At 39.0% G+C, this 9,505-nt stretch overlaps 1 long non-coding RNA gene across 2 annotated transcripts in view; it reads left to right on the top strand.

Annotated features, from left to right (window-relative positions):
* The window catches only part of LOC123978381, a 59,539-nt gene that overhangs the window by 1,056 nt on the left and 48,978 nt on the right, over nucleotides 1-9,505 (top strand). The gene's annotated exons all lie outside the window — the stretch shown is intronic.

A 9,505-nucleotide genomic window follows, 5' to 3' on the forward strand; every position in this document is an offset into this window, starting at 1 on the left:
TTTTAATGGGCTGTGTCTTGATGTTATGGAGGTTAAAATGATTTTAATGGGCTGTGTCTTGATGTTATGGAGGTTAAAATGCTTTTAATGGGCTGTGTCTTGATGTTATGGAGGTTAAACTGCTTTTAATGGGCTGTGTCTTGATGTTATGGAGGTTAAACTGCTTTTAATGGGCTGTGTCTTGATGTTATGGAGGTTAAACTGCTTTTAATGGGCACTGTCTTGATGTTATGGAGGTTAAACTGCTTTTAATGGGCTGTGTCTTGATGTTATGGAGGTTAAAATGCTTTTAATGGGCTGTGTCTTGATGTTATGGAGGTTAAAATGATTTTAATGGGCTGTGTCTTGATGTTATGGAGGTTAAACTGCTTTTAATGCGCTGTGTCTTGATGTTATGGAGGTTAAACTGCTTTTAATGCGCTGTGTCTTGATGTTATGGAGGTTAAAATGCTTTAAATGCGCCGTGTCTTGATGTTATGGAAGCTAAACTGTTTAAATAATTGGTCTTGTTTTCCTGTACACTGAAGCCGTTGTAGTGTTGATGTTTACACAAACACACTAAGTTAATTATCAGTATTACTAACTTAATCAAACTAATTTGTATTTTTTCCTAACTTTCTTCTTTGGCAACAGAGACACCTGTTCACTGTGTTGGATTTTCAGTAGTTTGTAATCTGTGCAGAAGATCGTTGTGATATATTTTCATCCTTCCTTTGGTTTTTAGCTGGACTATAATTACTTATAATAAGTAATTTAAATACTTTAGGCCTTGTTTGGTATTCTTTAGATCTGCAACTAATGACTATTTTCATTGTTAGTAAATCAGCCAAATATTTTCTTGATTTACAGACTAGTTGTTTGGTCTATAAAATGGCAACAAAATCCTTGTGAACTCAAGGATTTTAATAAACTCTAGCAGACAGGGTAATCCCAGCTGATGTTGGTAGATCAGTTTATTGAGTTGTATCATTCTGGTTGTAAAGGAGAGTTCAGTTTTCCACGATGGTCTAAATGCTGTTTGAAAGGCTTTCCTATCTTTGCAGGCTTCCATAGTGAATGTTGGCACAACATTTTCCTTCAGTCTTATTGTAATGTTTTACAATGTCCATTTTAAACTGAATTTCTCCTGTCCCTGCTGCTTTTCTGTGGTGGAGCAACACTTCACTCTGTCTCCATTGCAGCCCGAACAAAAAAAATTTCATTCAACCACAGCAAAGCATTTCAAGGTCAATTTAACCCAAATTCTGCAATTGTCACTTCACTTAACCCTGTGCCCTGTGGTAAACCCCACTCGACTGGACCTCCCTGTAGTTTAAAGCAAATATCTTATTGAATTGGAGTTGGTAACGAGTTGTAGGCCAACAGATATGCTCATCCACTGAAGTCCTTGTTTTATGGAATTTTTTTTGCTGCCCATTTTAGCCCATAAAAGTCACAAGTTCAGCATGTAGCTAATAAAACGGCATGCAGCCTCACAAATGTCACCCTGAGACCAACGTTTTTTAAAAGGCCAACAGGATGTTCACACGTCACCTACTTAACAGTAATCGTTCCCGAAAGATGTTAATCACATAATGGACTGAACTACACAAAGTCAGTGGTCATAATTTGGTTCATCTTGTTTTGGCTTTGGCACAAAAAGACTGTAGGCTCAGTGTCTGTTCACCAGAGTGGCACAACGAAATCCATTTGCGTGTGTTCATGAAATAGTTGGGGATTTGCTTCCTGATGTAGTGGTTACCAGCAGGGCTAGGTGGCAAGCTACTGTTGCTGGTGAGCAAACTGCTTAAATACTAGCTAACTGTTTTGAATGCTAGTGTGACTGGGTCCTTCAGGGTCAGCGGATTTGTGATTTGAGTTTTAGGGTTAGTCTAAAAGTCTAGTCTAGCGTCACTCATTGACAGCCATTTCCTCTGGTTCAACAATCGTCCAATCAGAGCTTTGTAGGCGAGATGAAGAATAGGGACATCTTTCTTATTATGGCTGCACACTAGAGGATAATTGGGTCAATTTTGGGCCCGATTGGCCCTCCTGACAATAGCGAAACTCCTCAATGTACTACAGCTCTCGTCTCGCACGATATACGTCACCAAACACGTTAACGTTGTAATGCGAGCTAAGGTTCATTGCTAGCTACTAGCCAGTTAGGTAACTTAACAAAACATGATCATGTGCTGAATCAATCCGGAGTTGAATGGTTAGTATCATGTGCATGCGCAGTCGATATTGACTAGCAGCTGTGTATTGTGTGCTAACCTCGACAACGTGGCTGGATTCTACCGTTAACATAGCTGTCCTTATTAGCTAGGCTCCTTGCTTGCTAATAACTTTTTTTTGAAGGTGGGTCTCACCTATTGACAGCATCGCGTTAAGAACATAGAACATAAAGTTATCAGAGTTAACCTGAATGCATCAGTTTTGGACAAATTTTAGCATTGGTGTTCATGATACTCACCATTCACCTCTGGATTGATTCAGCACATGATCATGTTGTGATTCATATATCATGGACGAAGAGGAGCGGCTATTCAGACAGGTCTGTTGTCAATAGCGGCTTTTTAGCTTATTTTCAGCGAGTATTGTGCCAATATGCTGCTTGGTTGTAACAGAGACCGAACAATGTCTGTGTGAAAAGCCACAGCTGGCATGCCGGTGTTGTTTTATTGTTATTATACACGTAACTGTCTTTTTCTATGCTGCTGGTATGGGAAAGCCGGATCGCTGTGTAAAAGCACACATGGTTGCAAGATTATGCCGCAAAAGTTGGTTTAGTATGAACGCAGAATGAGCAAATGTTTTCGAGTTTATTATGGGATCTCTGCATGAAAGCAGCTCTTGTGTTTGTGAGAGAGAGGGAGCAAGCCAGCAAGCGAGAGGAGAGGCTGAGTGAATATCTGTGCTGCACAAAGCTCTATAATGAAATGTGAGTTTACCCATTTTAAATAGGAAAAAAAAAAATCAATGTATGGGAAACACTGATCTACACATGTAAGTTCTTTAAATTTAGCTTCAATCATAAAGAGAAAGTTTTATGGCAAAATCCAACTTTCTTGACTTGCAGAATTTAATTTTAAACTGACAAAACATCATGTGTAGTTCAAGGCAAAATTCAAAAGGGATCAAAACCTCTGTTGTCTCTCGCCGTTGACTACAGTACATTTCTTTTTTTTCTTTCTGAAATAAGGTCCCACAGTGCTGCTAAGAGAGGGACTTTACCATACACAACATACAGTATGAGTCAGTGTGTTGCTATGGGCATATTGGGAAAGGTAGTACTTAACTAAATTAAACATAAAAAGCCAGTAAGACAATTTGATTGAACATATTTACTGTAATAAAAACGTGTGTGTGGCTGACAGTTTGCTCATCTGTCTATATTTGTCTAAACCTAACATTTTATTACGTGTCTCTGTATATGTGAGCGTGTGTTGGATATCACACAGGTGTTCACACATCAACACGGGTCATGTCATGTGAGCTTTGCCTCTCTGTTGACGGCGCCAGCGCTCCCACATGGTGCAGAGTGAACATGTTTATCGGCTGTGTAAATAACAGCAGAGCCGAAATTATTTCAACGCGCGAACATACTGAACTAATAAGTCAGAACATGTTTGTCCAAAAAGCCACAGCAGGTACAGGAACAGTGAAACAATAAAAGTCTGTAAGGACGTGCAGGGATTTGAATCCATCCATCCTAATATGCTGTACTGTATAAAATTATTTGCACTATGATGCACAAATGTGAAACAATGCTATTAGTAATAGTTATTACTGCAAAAAGGAAGTGAAAGGGAAAACAAAGAACAATTATCTGAAAGAATATTCACTTAGGATTATCATTATTGCTGGGATAACTAAATATAATTATTATTAAAAAACTATGATATAACATTAAATCTTACACATAATAAGACAAATGTACATGTCAATATACTACTCCAGTTGCCCGTTTTATTGTCTAAAACTAATACCAGTCACTCCAGGATTTCACAATGTCGCGATTGCAACTATTAACACAAATTCAGCAAATCCCCATGAATTCAGCGCAACTTGCGATTTGACCTATCATCGCAACTTTTTGCAGATTTGACTTATCATTGCCATTTCCCACAAAACGTTGTCATACGTCAGTAAACTTCCTTGTCACTCAGCTCATGATGAATGGGGGCAAAAACAAAAGTGTTGTGTTTTATAATTTTGTTCAGTGTATTAAAAAAATAGTTAATTCTGTCGTTATGTTTGTGGTATCCCACGTTTTTAAAAAGTTGAAAGATTTGAAAATCCTCTAGTGAGCACCAGGCATAAAGCATTGCTAGGTGGTTATTGTGGTGTTCATAGGTTGATTTTAAGTGTTTTAAATCGCAAAACCTGAAGTAAACTGTAATTTCTCAAAGTCGAACAGATTTCAAAAAGTTGAATTAAAGCCATAAAGTTGAAATTGTAGAGACCTGTTTGATGTTTTGTCCAGTCCTAAACCCAAAGATACTTAGTTTACAATGATATACAACAGAGAAAAGCTGCAAAAAAAAAACAAAAAAACTTCCTTGTTGACAAGACACAGCAGACGTGTGTAATACCAACGTCTCACATTTACTACAGCATGATGCAAAAACTGTTTTGCAAAACACGCAGGTATTGTGGTCTGACATAAAAGGAAATCTTTTAATGACAAACACTTTCCCAACACATACACAGCGAATAGTAGAACGGCTGCATGGAGGTCAGATGAGAGAAATTACTGTGACACAGGCAGAGTGACAGGCGCAGCCTACTGTCTTGTTTGTCTGACACTAAACTGTGTGGGTGATTTAGGAACATAATTTAGGAATTAAAAAGACGAGGGGGCATCTGAACATGGCCCATCATCATGGAGACACTAATCAATGTATGTTGGGTACTGAAATGCAACATCTGGCGTTTACTGCAACTCCTGCATCGCTCCAAATTACCATCCTGCTCTTCTCTCACAGCTGGTTTTTCCTCCCACTGGCATGAGAACTGTACAGCAGTGAAGGTTGTCACAACAAAAGGCAGATTTCCCCAGGAGATCTGATGCATGCATGAAACAACTCTTCAATCAGACTGTGGGCGGGAGTCATGCTTTCATTTGCTCTTTATTTACAACTCACAGAGAGCACGGACTTATTCCCAGGCGTGTCCTCCCATGAGCAGGATAAACAGAAACAAATAGAAATGAAGAGCACATAAATACCTGAGAGTAAAAAATATTTTGAGAGACGTCGTTAAAGGATTTTTGAGTCGGTGAAAAATAAATAAGACTTTCACCAGTCTGGTGCTCATGTTGATGATAAAATGTTCTGCCAATAGTTTGGTTTCTTGAAATTTGATGGATTTCATGCCAAAAATGAAATACTTGTTTTGGCAGATGTTCGCTTGACATTCATTTTGCAACCTTCCTGACTGATGCACCTGCTCTTTGGACAGTCTGTGATTTGAGGCTGATCAGCAATGATTGCTAAAATTATTTTGTGTAGATAATAATTCTTATAAGTTGTGAACGTGATATGACCCACTTCTGTAACAGTATGTCTTTTTTACATGGTGTTCACATCTGTTTGTCTCTATCTGTATTTAGATGAGTGTTGCAGATTCTGTTACGCAACTCAAAGGTTTTCGAGTCCAACTCACAAATATTAAGATGTTTGAGATTTTGAAGCAGGGTGGATAACACGCTTGTTAGCAAATAGTTTGTCTGCTCGACTAAAGAATACAAATCAGAGATTGAACGGGTAAAATTTGTCTGATAAACAACACTTTCATACTTTGACATGCTGTGTTAAATAACTGATTGCAAAACACAGTACATTTCATATACGTCGTTGATTTAAGTAGTCTGTGCAGAGTACTACAGGTGCTTGTCAGTCTTTATGTGCCCGTTGGAGATGCTTTTTATGTTGAAGATTGTGTCTTTTCCTTCTTAAACAGTTTCTCAACCTTTACCGGACACTTTTGTACGTCCTAAAGTTCTGTTGTTACCCAGCAGTTGCAGTTTTTATTAAGTTGTCATGGGAATTTTACTGTGGCTCACTTTTAATTAAATGTTTTTAAAAGTATGGATCCAAATAAATCCAAAACAAATGAAAATAAGTGTATAAAAAGTACTGATAAACTGTGTGTTTTCTACCAAAACTAGTTTATTGCTAATGTCACCCTAATATTGCCCCTCCAGAAAAACACAGGGGCATTCCCGTTGTCGATTATTAGCGCAAATGATCCTGTAGTTCCCTGATTTCAAATCGTTGAGCCTCTGATCAGAAACCCGCAACAGCAAATGAGAGGAAACTGACCGGGAAGCGTCACCAGCATATCGTGTATCTGCTCACGCTATAAAATGTATAAACCTGCTGATTCCCTCTTCTCAGCGTCGAGTTCATCCAGTTTGATTCTCTTCTTTTGTTTTTTTTTTTTTGCGCAAAACGCAGCACACATAAGTGCAACCAGCTGATGACGACAGTCTGCCTTCACGCGAGATTCTGTAAGATCCCAAGTCCCCTGAATTGCCACTCTGAAACCGTTTAGTATAAAGACCAAGTGTGTGTGGTCCTGTGTCTGGACTGAATCATCTGGTGTGTGTGATCTTTAGATTAAAGTACACTGAATTAAATTATAAACGCAACGCTTTTTGCCCCCATTCATCATGAGCTGAACTCAAAGATCTAAGACTTTTTCTGTGTACACAAAAGGCCTATTTCGCTCAAATATTGTTCACAAATCTGTCAGTATCTGTGTTAGTGAGCACTTCTCCTTTGCCGAGATAATCCATCCACCTCACAGGTGTGGCATATCAAGATGCTGATCAGACAGCATGGGGACTGCACAGGTGTGCCTTAGGCTGGCCACAATTAAAAGGCCACTCGAAAATGTCTTTGAGTTCAGCTCATGATGAATGGGGGCAAAAACAAAAGTGTTGTGTTTTATAATTTTGTTCAGTGTATAAAAAAAAAATGGTTAATTCTGTCGTTATGTTTGTGGTATCCCACATTTTTAAAAAGTTGAAAGATTTGAAAATCCTCTAGTGAGCACCAGGCATAAAGCATTGCTAGGTGGTTATTGTGGTGTTCATAGGTTGATTTTAAGTGTTTTAAATCGCAAAACCTGAATTAAACTGTAATTTCTCAAAGTTGAACAGATTTTAAAAAGTTGACTTAAAGCCATAAAGTTGAAATTGTAGAGACCTATTTGATGTTTTGTCCAGTCCTAAACCCAAAGATACTTAGTTTACAATGATATACAACAGAGAAAAGCTGCAAAAAAAATTAAATATATATATATAAAGCTAAAATGAGTAACAACACACAATGAAATAATTATAATATTTGATGGTTATAATAATTTTGTTGATTGACTATTCAATTAATGGATTCATTGTTTCAGCACTAGTTTTGTTGTTCATGTAGCACCCAAAATTTCACAAAAATCACATTTATGAGTGTTGCTCTTTTAAAATAAAGTAAGCAGAAGGCCGTGGCAGGTCCATGATGCAGCTGGAGCATCAGGAGGTGACGAGGTGTCGCCCGCCGTCACACTGCTGCTCTGGACTCCGTCAGCTCCGTCTGCAGGGAGTCCGCAGCCGGCTCCTCCCGGGAGGTCGGCTGTTTGCTTTTGGCAGCGAGTTCAGGAGAGGAAGTGGGGATGATGGGGAGCCACACTGTTGTTGTTTTCTCTCACACTCTGCATGGCAACTAAACGTACCCAAGACCCTGAGTGTGGGCCCTAGGGCTAAGAGAATAACGCAATAAAACTCTTTAGTATTCCAGCATTGAAACTTCAGATTCTGTTAGTCGCAGTGGACTTCACACCGTAGAGCATAACTCTGAAATCCCAGCTGATACGAGCCAGCACATCCTGATCATTTGAGGTAATATCTACCAGCTCACTGGATGGAGTTGTAGGTTTGTCACCAATGAGAGTGAGTCATCCCTAACAGCCTGCGAACAATAGAAAAGCAGCTCATTAATCACCTAAATAGCTCATCTGAAAGAGTGTAATGACACACAAAAGGAAAGAGGTGGTGATCAGGCAGCAGCGTTAAGTGAAAACAGGGCTGCGCCGTCCTCACCGTTGGTTCAAATCCCAGACTGGAAACACAGATCAACAGTATGGGGATCCGTGGACGAATAACATCAATTAAATAAAAATCAATTCAATTAAATAAAGAAGTTCTGCACAAGATGAGCGATGAAAACCAAAAACATCTGCTGAGAGTGACCCACACAGCAATCCAGGACTCTTCAGTAGTGCTGTGAATCTCCTCTGGATTCGTTTCAGAGGGCTGCGATGTTCTTGAAACAATTATCGATGCATCTTGATGCATCAGCATTTTTGATTTCTATACATGATTTATTTTTTCTCACTGTGTCATACTTGCTACTGTTAAAATGGTTTGAAACTAAAGGAAACAGATTAATTTCCTTCCATTATCTATCTAAGTTTAGTTAAACAACTTGCATTAAGGGGTTAGGGCTGCTCAATTATGGCAAAAATTATAATGATTATTTGGTCACTATCGACATCAAGGTTATTTAACATGATTACTCATTGACTTTGTAAACATCATGCATTTATGTAACTTTGTTAAGTTAATGCTTAATTTTTTAAATTATATTCATTTCCCTAAAGCTTCCAAATAGCCCATGAAATTATGAATTTTAATCCAACATTATTAACTTTAAACAGCATCTTAGAGCACAGGAGGATGACGGCATCGCAGATGGGTTGACGCGCCATTGACAAGGGAAACACATTAAAAGGGCTGGAGCTAACGATGACTTTAGTACTCGAATGATTGTGATGTTGCAACCCAAACTCACGGCCCAACCAGGAGAAACAAACGCACTTGTGGACATTTTCAGCTGAGGACTTCGGCTTACTTTGGCTAGCCTTCAACTCAACAATTATGATTTCAGTTAAATACTAAATGCTAGTGGACGGACTGCGACTTTACAGAGTTGTTGTTGTTGTTTTAGCTTGAAATAATCTCATATTTTGGACGCTTTCTTCTTTGTCCCTCGCTATTTTCTCTCTCTTCCTCCACTTTGCAAACAGCGGCATCAAAATCACATCGTGTTCACACAGCGTAAGCGCGATGTTCGACAGTAATAAATGTCTGTGCGAATAGGGCTGTCGCGATAACTGCAAAATTAAAATACCGCGCTATTGTTCAAGCAGTGGTTAGTTGTGGACAGCCATTCTGCTCCACAGCGTTGCTGTTTTATGTAAATTGACTTGACATGCCCTGAAGGTAATGATATAGCTTGGCAATGTTGTTGACTAGCACGCAGCAGCTAGCTTGCTCAGACCATAAAGCTGCTGTTAGCGGCTCGCTGTGCAGTGAGGTAACAGATACAGACACTCTTACTCTGCTAATGGCACCAAATTACTTCATTGATGAAAAATGCGATCATGCCGCACTGTTGAGTCCCAACATATTGCAGCCCTACGTGCGAAACACTGTGCAATATATTTAAGTGGATTAAATGAACCG

The sequence above is a fragment of the Micropterus dolomieu genome, linkage group LG10, assembly GCF_021292245.1.
Source record: "Micropterus dolomieu isolate WLL.071019.BEF.003 ecotype Adirondacks linkage group LG10, ASM2129224v1, whole genome shotgun sequence".
NCBI lineage: Eukaryota > Metazoa > Chordata > Actinopteri > Centrarchiformes > Centrarchidae > Micropterus > Micropterus dolomieu.